Source organism: Poecile atricapillus, chromosome 4, assembly GCF_030490865.1.
Source record: "Poecile atricapillus isolate bPoeAtr1 chromosome 4, bPoeAtr1.hap1, whole genome shotgun sequence".
Taxonomy (NCBI): Eukaryota; Metazoa; Chordata; class Aves; order Passeriformes; family Paridae; genus Poecile; species Poecile atricapillus.
Window position 1 is genome coordinate 49,186,492 of NC_081252.1, and position 20,342 is coordinate 49,206,833.

The 20,342-nt window shown below is 38.7% G+C and overlaps 1 protein-coding gene across 10 annotated transcripts in view; it reads left to right on the forward strand.

Moving 5' to 3' along the window:
• Window positions 1-2,240: 2,240 nt before the first annotated feature.
• The window catches only part of CLOCK (clock circadian regulator), a 65,547-nt gene continuing 47,445 nt past the window's right edge, over window positions 2,241-20,342 (forward strand). For 3 of the 10 annotated variants that reach the window (XR_009277605.1, XM_058838189.1, XM_058838199.1), the window contains exons 1-2: window positions 2,241-2,495; window positions 12,448-12,549. The gene's annotated coding sequence lies outside the window, so the exon portion shown is untranslated. Of the gene's footprint in view, window positions 2,496-2,968; window positions 3,109-12,447; window positions 12,550-18,963; window positions 19,142-20,342 lie in introns of those variants that run through there. The other 7 variants (XM_058838190.1, XM_058838196.1, XM_058838191.1 and 4 more) reach the window with 7 other exon arrangements.

The window sequence follows — 20,342 nt, forward strand, 5'->3', positions numbered from 1 at the left end:
GTGGCTGCTGCAAGGGACACAGGCAGTGTGTGACAGTGGAAGCAGATGCGATGGGAAAAGAGCCAAACCTCCCCTTTGGTGACCCTGTCTTTGTCCAAGCCAAGTGACCACACGGTTGTAATTAAAGCCATCAGATGTGACAAAGCAGCAGCAGCAGCAAAATCCAAGGTAATCTGCAGGTTAGAATCAGATGTTTCTGGTGCTGAGTCAATTACACTGTTAGGAAGAAAAGGCTCCAGGAATGTTAGCAATCATGCTTTACAAGGATTATGTGGATTGTGACAGGCTTTCAAGTCAACATCCACTCATTTTAGTATTCTGGAGTGATGTGAAATTTGGTTTCAAAACCAGTTTCCTCAAACAGATCCTCAACAGGCCAGCATGGATCAAAAAGGAACACACTAAGCAGGTGGTTGTTCTGTGGCTGTCAAGAACGTCATGCAGGATGGCGATGGCATTTCTCTAGGAAACATGGCTATAGTTAATGGAAGTGCACTGGAAATTTCTGCATTTCCGGCCCAATGTGGTCCTATCATTAACCAATTCACAAAATACCTGCTGCTCTTAATTTGGCATTGTTCAAAAGTTATGTTGGCTCTCACAAAGCCTATGTAAGTCAATCAGAACTGTCAATACACAGCAAAGTCACACTGATGACAAGAGCAGAGCAATAGTATTTTCAGGAGAATAGTTTCATAAAACCACCACACCATCTCTAAGCTGTCCTGTTCCTTCAGAATCCTACAAAATACTGCCAAAAGAGAAGCAGCATTAAAAATATGACCTCGTTTTGGCCACAGCTTTGGCAGAAAATGCAAATGTGTATCATCTCCACAGCTGTGTTGGTAGTTTTGATCTTGTCAAAGAAAAATTTTTTACTGCAACATTGCAGTAAGTATGTGTTACGCTCCCATTCATGCATGGTGGGAAGAGATGGTGCAGCATCCCTACGTTTTCTGAAGAATTATCACTGGTTACTAAAGATCTTCTGGCAAATTTGATAGATACAGCCTGACGTTATTTGTAGCCTCCTGGTTTCTTTGCCATATTCTGGCTCTGCTAATTCTGCATTTTTGTTGAAAATATTCTGCATTTTCTCTTGGATGTTCCATTCCTGCTGTACCCTATTATCTCTACTACATTTCATCATAAGAGCACTATCCTTTGTGAGAGTAATTAATATTAGTTTTCCTTATGTCACATTCTCCTCACCTGAAAGCTAGGATTTGAGTATTATGAATCAGTAACAAAAATAAGTGTTTTAACCAATGCTTTTCAGAGTTCTTCCAGTGGAAAAGCTCATGGTTAGCTCTCTGGGAGCATTACCGGTAAAGAACCCCCTGTCCCTACAATATTTTTGCATAAAACTTTGGTCACAATTGTGAATCGAATGGGGAAACAGAACTACCTGAAAAGTAACCCAGAAAGGAAATCCATGACAATTTGCAGTCAAGTTCTTTACTTCGTTCTAGACACAAACACGAATTAAACTGCTATAAACACTTTTAGATACATTGTTATTCAGGTATCAACTGAAAAATAAAACCCTTTTAACTGAGAGAAAAAATTGGGATGACTTACACAATATTACTACTAAGCGTTTTATTTTACAGAAAACGGTTTGCCGCAATCTTCTGCTGCAGCTTAACAGGTTTGTGTTTAAACAGTCGCCGCATATTTATCAGCTAGTATTAAAAGCCTCGGACACACGAAAGGGTTGAGGCAAACACCTCTGGTTTCTGCTGCTCTGGAAATTTCACAGGTTTATACACAGGAAAGAAGAAAGCACAGACCTCCGCTGGAACGGGTTCGTTGAACCCCTAAATACCTCGGGATACAATTCCCGGAGAGGACCCGGGATATCACTTGTTCCGCTTTGGGAATGCACGGGTGACCGCGTTCTGTGCCGGGTTCATTACGCCGGTGGGGAAGCGTCTCAGTTCAGCGGAGCCTCTTCCGTGAGCTCGGCTGGGGGCTGTGCGCCGGCAGCCCGGTGTCCGCTCTCCCGTCCGGCGGCCCCGGTGGCTCCGCGCCGCCGCCATTTCCTGCGGCCGCGGGGTGAGGTGAGGCGAGGTGAGCCGGGGTCAGGGAGGCGCGCGCCCACCGCGCCTGCGCGACACACGCGCCCTCCCCCGCCCCCCTGCGCACGCGTGGCGAGGCGCGCGCGCAGAGCGGGGAATCACCTCCCCGGTGCGCCGTTCCTGCGCACGCGCGCCGGCGGCGGCGGCCCCGGGGTGCCGCGGGTTGCAGTGCGCGCCGGCGCACGCGCGGTGGCGCGAGGCGCCGCGGCGGCCGGCGGCGGTGGGGGCTCGGCGGCGCAGGCGCGGTGGAGTCGGGGGGACTCCCGGGCCCGGGTGCTGCTGTGCCGCCGCCGGAGGAGCAGGAGCGGGAGGAGGTTCAGTCAGGCAGTGCCGGCGGGCGGCGGGCGCGGGGCTGCGCGCGGCGAGCGACGCTCGCCGGGGCAACGCAGGCGGGCAGCGGCAGCGCGGGGCCAGGTGAGCAGCGAGAGCGGCGCGGGGCGGTGCGGGCGGACCCGCCGGGCCCCGGTGTGCGGTGGCGAGGGGAAGGCGGGGGCACGGCGCGGAGGGGAGCGGTGGAAGTTTGACAGCGCCGGCGTGTCTCCCGCTCCGAACCGGGGGGCGGGAGTGCGGCGGCTGCCCTTGGGCGGGCACGGCCGCGGCCGGGGGCGGGGGGCGCTCGCGGGGCACCCGCTAGGCCCGGTGACCCACTTTGCTCCTGTCACAACTCCCGGGCGCGTCGGGAGCGCTGCCCGCCTGGCTTCGCGCCCGCGAACCGGGCAGGGCGGGCGCGGGAGTCCCCGGCATCTGCCGGGCCGGGCCGGACCGAGTCGAGCCGCGGGCGGCACCTCCGCCCGCCACCGCTCCGTGGTGCGGCTCGTCCCGCGGGCGCTGGGGAGACGCGGCCGGCCCCGCCGGCCCACGCGCGGGGGAGGTTTCCGCGGCGCCCCTGCGGAGCGCGGGTGTTCGCACGGCGGGCGGGCGGCGGTCGGTGCCCGCTCGGCCCCGGGCCCTCCCCGCGGTGGGACAGCTCTGCGGGGCCGCGGGCTCCGGGCGGTGGCGGGAGCGTGCCCCGCTCTCCCTGCGGCAGGTGGGCTGGAGCTGCGGGGTTGCGTATGCGCTTCGTAGGCTTCTTTTTTATTTTTACTTTTTTTTTTGTTTTGTTTTGTTTTTTGTTTTTTTTTTTGTTTGTTTCCCATAACTTTATTGCGATAACTGCAGCGTGCTCACGCTCGTTAAACCTGAGCGATTCTCAGTAGCCCCCGGTCCTTTTTCGAATTACTGCGGCCTTAAAGTCTCTGTGTTAAATACTCCGTGCATACAGGTGTGAAGTATGACCAACGAGGGACTGGAAATCCGTGGTACTTCCAATTTTATTTTTGGGTTAAGGTGGATCAGGATTTCTGGTTGGTTTCACTTTCAAATTCCAGCTGCTTTAGGCCTCGATATAAATTGGAAATGTTAGTTTTTTTTCCCATGAGGAGGAGTGCTTGTGAACTAATCAGACATTAGCAGTGAGATTTTTGTAAGGCCGTTGTTTTCATGTGCTGGTGAGAGTTAACCTACCAAGAGGCACAGGGAAGGTCAGGTATGGTTTGGGTGGAATATGAAACTCCATGTAGAGGCAGAGTGGCCGATCACAGAACCTGATCCTCTAAATCCTTAAAGTAGGTATTTTTTCTTAAATGACTTCTTAAATGACTGGTTGACAAGCAGTGCTTTCGGTGGCAGTATTGGCTAGACCTGGCCTGCCTCAGGTCTGCAACAGCACAACGGTTTGTGGAATTGTGTCCTATAACTAGCTTGAGGAAATGATCCAGGGTAAAATTAACTACCTTGGTTTTGTGTTTTTGTTTTTCCTTTTTAATGTGGTTATATTTAACCTATATAATTTCTCTGGCTAACAGGTGTGTCAGGAGGCAAGAGGATTGTTTAAGCAAATACCCTAGTGAAAGAAGTACTTTAGAAATGCACCTCGTCTGTGGTAGTCCTGGAAGAGTTCAGTATGAACAGTTGCAGTTGTTTCACAATATTCAGTTTTACAGAAACAATATTGACTTTGTTTATAAATATCTGTGGGGTTTGGACCTGTTATTTGAAATTGGACAGCATTTGATTGTGAGGATTCTACTTAAAAGTAACTCTGTGTTTTAATTTTTTTTAAATTAAACTCTTAATTTTCATATGTATCCACTTAAGACACTTCCTTAAACTCATTACAGACACTGCTTTCAGATTACCAGACATAATGTACATGGTTTAGGTTCTTTTCATAGAATATGGCAATTTTGTCTGAGAACTTTGTTGGTAAGGCAAGGGTTACTGCTTCTTAACAAACAATTCAAACAGGGAAAAAAACCCCAAACTTCCGGGTTGATATTTAATAGTTTAAGGTGCCATTCAGCCATGTCTTGTTTTTTATTTCTTCCGCTTCATGTTCTTACGTGGAAAAGTTTAACATGTTTAGGCAAAATAAAAGAAGGTGAGGAAAGCAGAGTGTTTTCATTACTAATGCTCTTCTACGGACCCCAAAACTTCTGCTGTAGCTAACTTTACTCTCTTTGTACTAAGCAATTTAAAACTGAGTGGTAATTACATTAAATTTAATTTGTAGTGTTGGTTAATTAGCTTCTTAGTATAGAATTTCACAGAAGTCATGAATCTTCGTGGTTGGATTGGTCTTGCAAAAGAAATTGTTGCTTTTTTAAGAGCTTTGTGCTTTTGCTTTTTTTCCCTTCTGTTAAATTTCTGCAAAAAGTTGAAGCTATGAAATAGTAGTAGAGATATTGGCCCTACCTTCTCCACATGTTCTTTATATGAAAGGTTTTTATCAACTTGGAAAGTTACAAATTTTTTATTATAAACTAGTAAACTTGTGTTGAAAATGGTTGTGCATCAAAAATGCAGTTTTCTTCACTAGGTAATTTCCTCATTTGAAAGCAGCTTCTTATTTTATCTACGCTTTCCTTCAGGAGATACATATAATTTGTTGTCAGTGTCTCATGGTTTCAGCTTAGTTTTATAGATGAAGACTATGGATAGCTCTCCTCTTAGAGTAGAAAATTAGTATCCTAATACAGTATTTAATGCAAAATACAAAATATAATTCAGAAGAAATGGAATTACAGCTGAAAGGTGCCTGTTCATCACGTTGTAATGCGTTAGTTTTTCTGGAGTCAGAGACTTTGGTAGATATCTGAAGTGAAGCAAAGTTCATGTTAGCGTTTCAGCCTTTTTAAAGTACTAGCTGCCCTATGAGTGCTACAAACTGTGAAGGCCAAATGAGAAAGCAGATGTAGAGCTGTTTCTGAGGAATGGTGATATTAGTAGGTAGTGGCATAGCAAAGTCAGTAGCGATTGTTCTTTTCATTCTAACTTTCTGTTCATTTACTTTGCAAAGTATTTTTAACCTTTCAGTGTTAATGAACTGGCTCACCACTGAAGGGGTGGCACAAGACCAGGCGAGTCACCAGGCTGTTGGGAGAACAGAGTAGCTTTATCTCTAGAGGAGAAAAAAAGTGTGAGGCTACGGATAGTGGCCAAACCATTCAACTGTTTCTCTCATCTTAAGCTAATACTGAATTATTGTTAGTAGCGTTGGTATTAATATTTTGGATTTAGTGGTCTTTCAGAATAAAAATATGTGTTAGAAGCACACCTTCTATCCCTTAGCAGAATCTGAAATAAAAGATCTCAGTGTCTATCTGTAACTCTGGCACAAGCAAATTTGTCTATATCCATTAGGAAGGTACCTGATTCACTTCTGTGGATGGTCCACCTGGGGAAAGGAACTTACTAGTATAGTTGATTATTTTGTTAACTCAGTGGGAATCTATAATAATTTGAAACTCTGACAGACATTACACTGTTTTTTTTGTTGTAGGACTTAAAAAGATGTGAAATGCAAAATCGCGGAAGAGAAAGGAGACTCAGGGTTAATGTGGCTGCCCTGAAGGATTGAATTCTCTATCCCTACTGCTGCCACAAAATTCCTTTGTCATGTAAAAGCCACTTCAATTTTGGCATACCTCACCCCTGAGTTTAAATTTATAGTCTTAGTCTTCTCTTACCATACATTTTGTGTATATTATAAATTCTTTATTGTAGCCACTTCTAGAATATATAATCATATACATAAAACGTTTTGGTCCCCTGTGGTTGTCATATATTTAATATTATGTGGAAATAACAAGGCTTCACACATTCTTTCAACAGTTTAGAGCTGCAGACTTTCCAACTGTTGGACTCTTTCCAACTATTACATTTTGTCATTAAAATCACTGAATAAGTTTCCTTATTCTGTACTAATGTTCTGAATTATATTATGAAATCATCACTAATAGTATTAATATTTTATTAAATATAGATCCTTAAAAATTAGTTATATATATGAAATTCAAGGCTGATAATGACTTAGAGTGTGATGCCTTGAAGCTTAGTAGATATACTATGGGCATTCCTCATATTCATGATTAAAATGTAGCCAGATTAGGCATAAATGTGCCTACTTCAGTGTTTTGTTCTTAAAACTGTATGTTTGATAATCTCAGAGTGTGTGAGAAGGCTTCAGTTTTGAAGCCAATGTCATTTTACCAATCAGGACAGCCTGGTACCACAAGATAAATGGTGTTAGACTATTATCCTGTTGTTAAAACAGAAGAAAACAGTTGGAATAAGACAGATCCAATTAAAGTGGATTTTCAAAATAAATATATGTGATATTCTTCTGTAGAGGTCCTTCTAGAGTTCCACTAAAAAGGATATTTGCAGGTACCTCTGAGATGGTTTTTGATGTATGTTATTTTGATATATGGCCAGATTCATAAAATAATATGGAAGAGTCAAAATTTATTTAGATGGATTTTGTGCGTCTAGCCCCAAATAAAATTTGTGTCCATGTTAGGAGTTTCTAGGTTTTCACTAGTAAAGTTTTCCAAAGTTGAACACTGAAGTTTTGTTCTCATTCACATCTTCTAGAATCTTATCACAACAGAGCATCTTGGCATCTGAATCTGTTTACTATTCATAAATTAGGCAATCTGTAAATTAGGCCTTCACTTGTTCAAAGGCATGTTCAAACCACACCTCAGGCACACCTATGGAATTGGATCTCGACCAAAACGCTGTGGTGACTCTCCCTTTTGTTCAGAAGCACAGAGGAGTGAGGAGGAAGAGGTTTTGTTTGTGTCTCCTTTAAAAAAAGAAACACCCAAAGTAAACAACAAGCCAACAAAACTCCAAAGCCTAGAACCTCACTTTTCCTTGCAGACAAGATGATTAAATTCTAATTGGGCTAAAGAGATCTACGTGGCCAGTTGTTTTCTTGGAGGAAAAGGAGATGGTATATATACCTGTATTCTGGCCTGTGTTCCATTTAAAAATTTGAATGCCATTACAAATGAATCCAGGACTTACGTCTGTTGTTTGCTGCCCTTCAACCTAGAGAGGCATTTATACTTCTGGTGCTGCTCTGTTGAGTAAAGCTTTACTTTTTATTTTTGCTTCCATATTCTGAAAATTGCCACTGAAATGAAAAGTTAGGAGTTGATGCATCTTCCCAGTGCTGCTGGACAAAATGAGAACACATCTTTTTCCCCCTGCTGGTGTGTTAAAAGAATATGTTACTCCTGCTTTGATGGGAAGAGCTTAGATATGTGCACTACAAGGACAGGGACCAGGATTGAGTACAAACCTTACTTGCGTCCTAGGCCTTCAGAAACTGGTGAAGGCAAAATGCTGTGTTACTTAAATAGTTTGCACCTCTGTTAACTTTTGAAAAGTCTTGCTGAATGATGTAACTCTCCCTGGCTTTGGTACTTAAGAATTGTAGATCCTTTTGAATGGAATCCCCTTTTTGTGCCCTGTTTTAGTGAAGGTTGTGCTGCCTATTAAGCCAGAATAGGCCGCAGAACTTACTAACCATGTTGCATAGTAGTGGTCTTGCTGTGAGACACTTAGAAAAGGAGGAATATGTGGGAATGGGCTAATCATCCAGCATGATGTCAGAATTTCAAGTGCTTTATGGTAGGGAGTAGTATTGCTAGTGGCCTCATCTACAAGAGTTTTTAGCTTGCAGCGCCACAAGTTTGTGAGTGTATCTCCATTGCTTACAGAAGAATGATCCTAGATCCCGTAAACATGTCATTATCTGCTGAACTGGTAGATCTCCAGAAAGTTTCATCACTTTCTTCATTGGGGCAAGTATTTCAGAACGTAGAGGAGCCAGGCTGGCCTGTAAGAAGTGGCTCCTGTGGGAGGTTATTGTTTGAGTTTCCTAATGTACTTTAGAAACACTGAGGAAATATATATTTTTACATCTTAAATTATGATCTTAATAATATGAGATACTAAGCTGCCTAATAAAAAAGATACTTCAAAACACATTAATACAACTAATTTAATATTTCAAATTCTGAGAATCCTGCTGCTGTTATAAATAAAACATAAGTCTCCATTTTTATAGTTGAGTAAAGTTTTTAATGAAGTAGTTAATAATAGTTTCTGGCATTTAGGAATATTTGAAGTGTTTGGTGGCTATTTCATTGCATGTTTAATGCAATGGCAGTGACTGCCTGGTGAGTTTTGGCTATTAGTGACATGGACCCTGACAGAACAATGTTCCAAGAGTTTAGAGGTTGCTGTTGAGAAGATGGTTGTGAATACAGAGAAGGTAGACTCCTGCTGGTGTGCTAAGGTAGAAGGTATGTAATTTTTCAGATTACTATTGCTAGAGAAATGTTAAATGCTTGGATTTTCACCAGTCATCCAAAAGCTGTAAGATACATTAGGAGAAGTAGCCCGTCTTGTTTCATGTGGTAACTTTCCTAGACCTTAGTTCCCCAAAGCTTAATTTGAAACCTACAGTGTGAAGTTGTAGAAAGATAAAAAATATTTTGCCAAAATCTGCTTATTTCCTTGGCTCAGTAAACAAGTAGGAATTTTTTCTTGATTAAAATCTGTAGATAGTTGCCTTTTTTTAAACCTGATTTCCTAAGAAAATGTGATTTATGCTTTTTCCTTGTTTTCTCTCATTCTTTCCTTACATATTCACTGGTAACTTTTGAAATCGTTGATCAATTGTAAGCATGTATGTAGGAGGGATGGAAATCACAGACTGTAATGTTGCCACAGGTTTTGGGAAAATGGGCAAGCTGGGTAGAGAGAAATGTGTTACTGCTCTCTCTTGGAAGAGAGATAATGCAATAGGATTTTGGTACTGACCTGTTTTTTTCAGCATGCACCGGCTCTGTGTTGGGTAGGAGAACAGAGTTGTATATATCATCAGGGCTTGAGGAGACAGGAAGAATATTGGGCAATTTTGGAAAGGGATGGGGACCAAAAATATAGTAGTGTAACATTATAGCAAAATAATAATAAAAAATAATTTTCTGTCAGCATAAGAACAGAGGACAGTATTTCCCAAACTGGATTTCCAGTAAGCCCACTCCTCTGTCTTGTAACACGGAGTTGAAAAGCAGGAGCTGAATTTATGTCTAGAATGGCATTTCTTGACTTCTTTCCTGTCTGGCCTTTGCATTACCTATTTATCATAATACACAGCAGACTGAAAACTACCTCGTTATGTTCAACTTAAAGATTTTTACCAAATCTCAGAAGAGAAATGTAGGGTGTCCTGCTGGTTGGTTTAGAAAAACTTAGTAATGGTAAAAGTGAAAAAAACTTTATTAGCTTGTGCTGCTTTCATTTCTGGAGAATTCCCTGCTCTATAGTGTGAAATATGCTTGTCAAGCCTTCAGTAACTGACATAATCCTCACAAATTTTAATTTATTGATTTCAAGTATTAAAACAGTTCATTTTTAAAATATAGCAGACTGCAAAATAGGTGTTTTGGACTTGTGCTTATTTTAAAGTAGTTTTCATAGTAACAACAAATACTCTAAAAGAAACAGGGTTTTCCTCTACTGTGAGTAGAAAAGCAAGTAGCAGCATGAATCACAGCTTCCAAGAACTGTCAGAGTAGGAATGCAGATTCTCTCTCACACACACATACACACACACACACTTTCCTGTCACTTTTAATTTAGTAATGTGATTTAATAAAGTTTTCTTGCCATCCACAGCAGCAACATCCATTATGTGTAATCAAGTTACTACTAGCAGTTGTGTATTTGAGAACTGCAGTTTAGAGCTAGTATGGTAGTTCCACTGATAGTTCCTTAACTGCTCACCAATTTAACATATAATATATTTTTCTGGAAATGTTTTTGTTATGAAAGTGTTCTACTTCAGTTTTTTATATAGTCTTTTTTTCCAGCTCAGAAGCTTTAGCTAAACATTTTGTGCTGCCCTAGAGCTTTTCATGATGTTTCATAGATAACAAGATAGGGTTTCAGCCTTGAGAAGCTTGTGATCTGAATTTCACTGACATAGAAAATGATGACAGTGACCTCAGAAAGGGGGACAAGGATTCAAATTAATAAGTGAGTGAATTAAACAAGTTCTCATTTCTAAGAACACGATAAGCTAGATCAGCAACAAGTAATATGAGAAGCAAAAGACAGCATAAAGCAAGCCCAAATAATATACAGATTAGTAGGAAAAGAAGCAAAGTACTTTGCAGGATCTGGGAAGCATAATGAAATCAGAAAAGTAGTCTGAATTGAGAGGAAGAATAACTAGAAGGTTTTATGAAATAGGGCAAGAAAAAGATCTATAGAAACTTACAAATTATATTGATGGGTTTAGCTTTTCTGAAGAAAAAAAAATGAGACAGGAAAAGGATTTGAGAATATACTGTTTTGCTCAGTTTGGCAGGGAGTTTAGGATACAAATTCTGGTACTAAGATTTTTTTTTAACCCTTTAAGAAATTTAGCTGTCGCTCAAACTTGATTTTAAAGTGAGCAGCAAAACAACAGGCAGCTGTGCCTGAAAATTTAATCTCAGGCATTCCTGTTGCTCTGTTGTCACCTTCTGTTACACAATTTTTTCTACAAGTTGGAGGATTTCATACTAATTTCAGTACAATTGAGGGTGGGACTATAGAAGTTTTTTAACATTGATGATAAGTGACATACTACCATTTTATCTAAATCAAAAGGATCACAAACTTTTTTCACTAAAATAACTGAAATTGCTTTGCCAAATTATTTTAGTTAAATTCGTACTCCCTTTATAGAGACAATGAGATTTATGGTTGGTTTAGACTGATTTGCATTAAACTTTTTGTTGCCAACATAAGAAATGAAAAATAATCTTTCATAAACTGGCATAGTTTTTTTTTTTAAAAAATGCACCTAATCTTCCTGTATATCTCTGTAGAATATAGTTTGCCATTTCTTATCTGCATACTGGTATTTGATTCAGATCATTGATTTCTAACTTTAGAATATTTTATTTGACCACTTAGGAAAATAAATACGTAGGTGATAATGGTCTGCATTTCTTATCCCGTTAGACTTGGCAGTAGATCTTCCTCAAACACTGGGATTGTTCTTCACCAGGCTGACAGCTTCTTCTTTCTATGTTACATGTACTGGGGGACAAGGTGGTAAATATCAGGGGTTTAGAAGTTACTTTGTTTTGGTTATTTTATGTCAAAGGAAATCGGCCTATCCTTTCATACAATGGGAGAGAATAGATTTATGTGTGCCTTAAAGGAGATACTTTGCCACATGGGAGTGCTGAATAGAAAATATTAACAGTGGTTAAATAGGAGTAGTTTTTTCCAGCAGCATTATCATCAGTTAGATGATAATACCAAGTTGGTGCATGTGTATTTAAAACACAGCATGGTGTGTAGGAATACAGAATTTATGATCTATAGCAGGCAGAGAGCTGTTTCTTCATTGAATAAGTAGAGTATTTATATAATTATAGAAATCTCTGTTGTATAGTTAGCTTTTGCCTAGCACATCTTACTGAAACTATTTTTAAAGGAGGGAAGTTTGGTTAGTGACGGGAGTCTAGTGGTGCTGCATGCCATGTTCTCTGAGAGTTTCAGGTTGTGTTCTGGGGTAGTTCACGTGTCCTGTTTGAACCATAGTACACACAGTTAAAATTTTATTTATGCATTTTATTTCCAGAAGTTTGCATAGTGTATTATTGATGTTCTGCAAGGTCATAATGCAATCCAAAGCAATTATAATGCAAAAATTGTAATATTAATGTTTTGTATACATTGTTTCATCTGTAAATTTCATGTTACCATTGGGCTATTGCATTTGTCTCGCAGGTTCGGATTTCAGAGCTGTCTTAGGTGGTGTGCAATGTTGAAGTTCTCCGTCATGAGTATTTACATTGTTCTATTGACTAGAAAAATTGGAAAGTGAAATTTTAGACAATTTAAGGATGCATATAAAATGGCTGGAATGGCAGGAGAGAAAACAGAAATAATCAAGGGCTCATCCCCAAAAGTTTTTTTTAACAGATTAATTTTCATTAAACTGGATTTTTTTGTTGTTTTTCAGAAGACTGTGCCAAAGAAGACTTTTACTCAGATGACATCACATTTGGACTACTAATGCTACCCACCCACTCTACAAGGCACAATGTATTTTTAGGTAATTTAAGTAAGTATGTAGATTTTATTGCTACTAGAACAGTAATGCTTTAAACAGAAACATCTCTTTTTCAACCTCAGGCAAGGTAGACATTCCACTTCAATTTGAGATTCAAATTAATGGTGTGTGTGGGCAACAATAAACTTCAAATAAGCTTTTTATAAGCTTTTATCCTGTACACTGGAGCATGGAATGAAGCAGCTAGGCTGTACCTGAGCTGCCTTGGAAACTAGAAGGAAGAAAAAACCCAGACCTTATGAAGGCACTGTCCCCGGCAATGCAGCGTGCTAAGGTGGCCCTGTGGTTTCTGGAGACTAAACTAATATCTCTCCCAGGGATGTCTTGCAGTGAATGAGTGTGTGTACTGGCATGCTCACTGCTTTTCTGAGTGTTTGTTTGTTTTTTGTTTTTGTGGATTGGTTGTTTTTGTTTTTGGTTGGTTTGGTTATTTTTTTGTTGTTGTTGTTTTGGATATTTTTTTTTTATCTTGCTGCGATGACTTAATACCCCATTCATGTAAGGATATAGCAGAAGAGTGTATCTTAATGGTTTCAAGTGCCACTATTTCTGTTCACATGTCACCTCATTTATGGAAGGGTTGCTTCTCTGCTTCCTTGATTGTACACTGTGTACTGTCCAGCTGACAGTGGGCCAGGAGGTGCAGATTTTCATCTTTTCAAGATTTGTCCATGTCATATCTTGCAGTAAAGTTGCTGATTGCTTTGTGCATCACACAGAGAGAACCACAGAACAGCAGGGTTGGTTGTTTATGGTTCATCTTTTGAGCAGCAAAGGGATTTTGATCCATGAGGATCATGGCCATGGCCCTCTGTAGACTTCATGTATGTATATTTATGTTTTATCTAAGTAGGTTTTATTTTTCAGATCTGTTGTTTTTTTGACTGGGTCAAAACACGCTTTTATACTGGGTCAAAAAAACCCAAGAAATTGGTCTATTTATATAGAACAGACATTGTGTCAGTCTTGCTGAGATGGGGTTATTTTGTCCTGTTGGCAGAAAGCCTTCCTGTATTCCTAGTGGCTGATAATGCATTGGAGGTGCTTGGTCATATATAAAGCTTGGTTGTGAATGGAATTACAGGTAGCAGTGTTTGTAGTTAATGATGCTTGACACTTTCTGGTCCAGAACTTTGGTTTTAGTTGCTTATAATTTACTAAGACTTTAATGTCTGTTATGTTTCATTCACCTAAAATTCAACCAAATATTAGCTTGTGTCTGAGAATGAGTTAAGAGGGAAGAACATACTGTTTTCTTGATGCAAAATGCAGTGAAAATCTTGCCACTGGAAAAATAAAGCACCTGCATGTGCTGAAGCAAGCACTCCAGATTTTAGGAGAAACAAATTGTTATGCTGCAGTATTTTTTTCTGCTAGCCCACTTACATTAGGCAGAATGATGGATTTCTGAAAATATGTTTTGTACCAGTTCAGTGAATTTCCTAAATCCATTTCATCTGTCCAAATCAGATGAGGTAGATATATTCCAAATCCTTTTAGTCATAAGCAGACAGAGCTACTGAGCATGTTCTAGCTGGACTGTGAGAAGTAAACAGGTCTAATCTCCTTGACTCCATTGTAGTGTCAGGTACAAACACTGAGTAAGAAGATTTTCTTCTGTACTCTTTGTATCACCCATCTTCTGTTGATTTGGTCCTTCAAGTTCTGCTTCAGCAGTATATTTCCATAACTGTTGTCCATTTTTTTCATTAATTTTTCTTTATTCTTTGCTTTTTCTCTATATTGCTCTCTAATGTTCACAGGAGGTCATAATAAAATTGATCTTTTTGGACAGTGCAGGCCGTGTGTGGATAAAGGTTATGAAATACTTTTTTGAGCATCTTGAAAACATCTGTGTGATGTGCATCTTTGATGTTACTCTTCAAGTAATATTTTTGGAATATGAAGACCATATTTTTTCTGAAATGGAAAGGCAATATACTTAAAATTTTCAGATTATGTACGTGTGAAAATTTGTATAGAGTTTTTTTTTCTTAAAAGACATTTTTTCTTTAGGAATTGCTCTAAAGAGATCTGATTTTTTTGTTTTCATCTAAATTTAGTAAATGTAGAGAAAAGCCTATTTTTCATTTGTAAAATCTTTTCGGAATTTATTTGGATGTTGTATACTGAATGTCAGTGAAACTAGGTGAGTCTGAATAGTTTGGTTATTCTAAACAACCAATGAATTAATTGTGTGTGAAAAAAAAGGATTTAAAAAATCCTATTTGTAACTTAGAGTTCTAGGAGAAACTCTGGCATATAACCTAAAATCTAGAGGATTAAGTTATTATATAAATAACATAGCCCAGAAAAAAAAAAAGGCAGAGATTAAGTAATATATTCCTGGCTTTACATCTAAGGTAAAAAGCTGTGTATACACCAAATATATTTTATCTAGTGTTTCTTTAATGAAGTTCTTGTATTCCATAAATTTCTTGATTAACTTCCCTTAGTATTCTTTTGTTCCTGTGGCTGGCTCTGAGATGATGTTTAGAACCAGGCTAATTTCAATCTTAAAGTAGACTAATATTCCTGTGTCATTAATCTGATTTTTCTCAATTCCCATAGTTGGTTAGCACGGGATTTAGAGATCGATTTGAGTAATTGAAGTAAACTCATGATAATCTTTGCCCTTTTTAAATTTTGAGTTTGAGCAAGTTAAATCACAGTAGTAGTGCTTACAAACCTGTCTCAGACTATACTATCTGAATTTCCAGGGAAAAAAGAAGAGATGCAAGAATATTTACTTTTCCCTTACTGTACTTAATAGCACAGGTAATAGGAGGAAATTAATAAATAAATGAGAGAAATATGAGAGAAATAAATTAAAGAAATAAGGTAGAAACAAGAAGAGAAGTAAAATATTTGAAATGAGAAAACAGGACATAAATGAAGTAAATAAGCGAAGAAAAGAGAAATTAAGTCTAAGGTATAGGAATATCTAGATTTGTATTTTCTGTTGAATTCTGGCACAGAGAAAATAATTTTTTTGTGGATGTCAATAGATGGTATTTTATCATTATTTTCTTTTTCAATTGTGAGGCATTATGAAGAATGCTTGCAGAATTTTTCTGGAGTCTTTCAGTGTGATCAAGTATTCTGTTTGTCATGTGACATCTCTGTTGATTAGTCTGGTTTGAAAAGGTATGGTTTAACTCTGACATATGCATTACAGTTGTATTTTGGATGATTTAAACTGCTTTGGAGAAAATCTCACTATTGTCTCCCCATAACACTTGCCTGGCTCAGTGTGTTTGAACTACATTAATTTCTCAGAAAACTAGTCTCTGAGTTCTGCTGCAGGTGCAGAGTGCTCTTCTGTCTCTACTGGGGACATGGAGTTCTGCATCCATCATGAAATTCCTGGGAAAATTTGAATGGTCCATGTGATAGTGATGTTTGCTTCTGGAGACCAGATGAATTCTAATCCAAAATAAACCCTCTTGAACAGCTAGCATAGGAGTGTCAGCACCAGCTGCTTTGATCTACTGATCCATTTGTACGGTTTCAGATTACTTTCTAATGGGGACAGAGCCATAGTTGTTCACTTCGGTTATAGGTCAGTAGATGAGGGCAGTGAACCTCTAAGATATGTACCTATGCTACAAGTCCAGCCATAAGTTTGGCTGCTGATTCAGAAAAATTTTAAAGTGCCAGGAATACTTCTTTTCAATTTTACTAATATAAACCATTGATGAAGCACATAAATACTACAGATGACAGTGGTTCAGATGACTAAATCGTAGCTGCCTTTTGTAATTCTGATGGATTAGTTTGGGTTTTTTCCATGATTATATTTTTAAATTGTTTAACAGAGGAGTCTTCTGATTTCTTTCATTTTGTGATTTTTTACGGTATTTGAAAATATGTATGCTTCCTACCCCATATGTTTTGCTTGAGCTACTCATCTGCATTCATAAAACCCCAAGGCCAGTGTTTTATGGCAGTCATTAAGTAAGAGCAAGACAAAAAATGAAAAAGAGATGGTCTTTGCAGGTTTTTGCAGTTATTATCCTTTTTTGTGCCTTAGCTGTCATGAGTCATGACAGACCTTTTTTTTTTTCCTGCCTGGAATGAATTCCTCAGTTGTTAAGGTGTTGAAAATCTAAGTAATATTTAGGTGCTGGTGTTAAATCATTTAATCTTGAAATAGCAGTTGAAAGAGTACTCTCCATCTGCCCTGTTTAATTTTAAGTTCAGAGTTTCCCAAGAATATTGCATGCTTAACTGTAGTATAATATCCCACATATGTAAGCCAGTAATTAAGACTAAATTCAGCTATATTTCTTGTTTATTACATCTTTGCAGAATATCTACTTTGGCTGTCAGCAATTTTTCTAAATAATTTCCTTCATTTAATTAAGATCTCTGTTGATAGGGATGTTTAAACCTACAGTCTTTTAACATAATAATTAAAATCCACCCCAAACTATTAAGCATGTAACAGCATAAGTAGCAGCAGCATTTTAAAACTGAAAAAAATAACTGGCTTTAATAAAAACAATAAAGCTATTGGTGTATTATTTAATTTGTTCAAAATTGAGATGTAAGCCTCAATTTAACATGAAGAAAAAAATTGAGTCAAAGTGTGAGTTGTAAGCCAGTAAGCTCTGAAGACTCCTCATTATTTTAAGTAATCTTGCCTTAAGAATATTTCACTGTTATGTTGAAGTGCTCTGTCTGTGTATTTATAATGTGTTTTGTATAAATAAACTGTTTCAATCTTTAATGTGTGCTTAAATGCAATACAGATGTTTTCAGTCCCTGTTAGTATATGGTTTGAATGTAAAATTCATGTTAATTTCAGGATTTCCTGTGCATATTGATAACTTCGGTATCCCTTTCGTCAGTACCAGTGTTTTATAGGCCACTAGGCCTATGAAACAATTCTTGCAATGTGTTGAGCAGAAGGGAATTAAATAAAACCTGATTGTAATTTTGGGAACTTTCCTTAATGTTGGGATTTTGAGAGTGCAGAGAAGTCTTTGAGGGGCAGGAAATAACCACTCAGAAACGTGTGTCTTAGTACATAGAAATATATGTGGTCTGATTGTTCTGTGAAAGAAAAACTTGAGAATTGTAGAAGATAAAAGTTTAAAAACTGAGGGAGTTTAAAGTCATGCAAATGTAGCAACTGTGGTCCTAAGTAGTTGATATGATTTTTTTGTTGAGTATTACAGATGTTAAAAAGGACTAATAGTTCCCACAGCAATAACTTTGAGGAATCATTTGAAACTTTGTAGGGTTTATATGGGGTGCCAGGATAGAATCTGAAGTTCCAGAATACAAAAATGAATTTGTGATGTTTTCCCCACCCTTAATCTAATCTTTAAAATTCTTATCTTAAATATTCTAGCTGCAAAGTTTGTAAGAACTTGGTATAGAATTTCCTGATACATTTTGTCTTTCAGTCAATATCTTGATCTTAAAAGATTTTTGAAAGAATGGGAGACACATGACAGAATTTTGCTGTGAGCATTGAATTAGTCTGCATTCTGAAATGCAGACTAATGCATCTGAAAGCCTTCGTTATAAAAATTCCCAGTGCCTGTGGAGTAATGTTCTCATCATAATTAATCAATGATGTGTAATTTACAATTAAATTGACTGGAGACAGTATTTTGAAGATGATACTGATATATGAGAAGAAGGAATTTTTTGTTTTCTGCTGTTTCAGCTTAGCACAAGCTCTGAAAGTTTCAGAGGAGGGAGTGCATGCTTCTACTGCTCAGGAGAATAAAGAAAAAGTGAGAAAATTTGTTATCTGCATAAATAGATAATGTTTTTAAAGACTGTGGGAATATTAAAAAATGTTAAATGTTACAGTGTTACTTTGAACTATAATTTTTCTTTAAGCTTTGTTTCCTAAATATTCAGAAATTCAGTTGTGTTCAGTGCTGTTTGAATTAAGTAAAAATACTTTTCCTTTATTTCCATATAAGAATGTTTGCAGAGTGATTACAGTAGAATGAAATTAAATTTTGAATTGATTTTATATACTTTTTCCTGTCCCTGCATTTCTGTTTCAGTTTAGTTCATGCAGTACTATCTCTTTTGTTACAATAATGTATTATCTTTTCTACCTGAACAAGTCCAGTGACTGAGTAAATGCTGGCTGATTGCATTTCCATTGATTCTTGCGTGTAGCAGGGTGGCAAAAAGATACTTAGCATCTATACCCAAAGTGATTACTGAGTGTTTTGTCAAAAGTTTCTAGGGACAATAAAACTGAACTTGTTTTGTCTTAGTTTTATTCATTCTTTAGCCAAAACAAGATTGATTTCCTCTCTATATCAATTGCAAAACTCTTCTGGTTTGTTGGTTTCTTGGGGGTTGTGTTTCTGTTTTGGATTGGTTGGTTTGGTTTGTTTGTTTACTTGTTTTGTTTTTGGTTTTTTTCAGGGGGGGTGTCTCCTTTCCCTGTTTAGGCACTTCTTGCCTTTGTAATATGAAGTGCTTCTCCTTTATCTCAAGTCTTGCAATCACTGTAATTCCAGTTGAGCCCAGATTCTTCTGTTGAAAGTTCTGACAAAAGAGTAACTCCAGTGTTTTCTTTAGTGAAATTAAAGTCTGGAATTCTGTAAGTATAGTGTTGAGTTTTTGTTTACAGAATAAGCTTGTTTTTTCAATAACAGGTAGTTGTATTGAGGGATAAACTGAAGGATCTGGCAGACACTAGAATTCTAGAAAATTAAGTTCTTCTGTTAAAGCTTGTTAACTGTAGGAATATAATAGTAAGCATGCTAATACAGAAATGTGTTTTGCCACATTTTTTTTGGATAGACTCATAGGCTTGGTTTGGAAGAGATCTTAAAGATCATCTAGTTCCAGTCCCCCTCCACCATGAATAGGGAATGCCATTCACTACAGCAGGTTGCTTTGTACCTGGCTTTGAATGCTTCCAGGGATGGACCATCCACCATTTCTCTGGAAAACCTGTTCCAGTGCCTCAACACCCTCTGAATAAAGAATTTCTTCCTAACATCTAATCTAAATCTTTGCTCCTTTAGTTTTAAACTGTCCCTCCTTGTTACGTAATTATCTGCTTGTGTAAAAAGTTGCTCTTCATCTTTTTAAAAAGCCCCCTTCAAGTACTGGAAGGCTGCAGTGGAGCCTTCTCTGCTTCAGGCTGAAGAACCTCAGCTCTCTCAGCCTGTCTTCAATAGGAGAGGTGCTCCAGTCTTCTGATCATCTTTGTGGCCTCCTCTGTGCCTGCTTTAACAGGTCCATGTCTTTCTTGTGTTGAGGAACTGAGAGCTGGATGCGGTCACCCTTTGTCACTGGCCTTCATTTGGACATAGAGTCATCGACCGCAGCTCCCTGGTGGTGTCCATGTATCCAGTTAGTTTTCCCTCCAATCGTCCACCATTTAAACCTTTTAATTTAAACTATTTAAATGTCTCTCCAATTTGGCGAAAGGGATGTTGTGTGGGACCCTGTCAAAAACCTTACAGAAATTTAATTAGAGTACGTTGGTTGATCTTAACCTTGGCAGCTGTTGCTCCATTGTAGAAAGCCACCAGATTGGTCAGGCATGATTTACCCTTAGTAAAGCTGTGCTGGCTGTCTTAGATCACCTCCTTGTGTTGTATGTACCTTAAAATTGCTTCCATGATCTTCCCAGGCACAGGGTTGAGCTCATTGTTCTGTGTCTCCTCAGATATTCATTTCTCCCTTTTTTTAAAAATAGGACTGATATTTCTGTTTTCTAGTCAACAGGGTTTTCATCTGACTGCCATAAGTTTTTAAATATGATGGAGGGTGCCATGGCAACATCATCT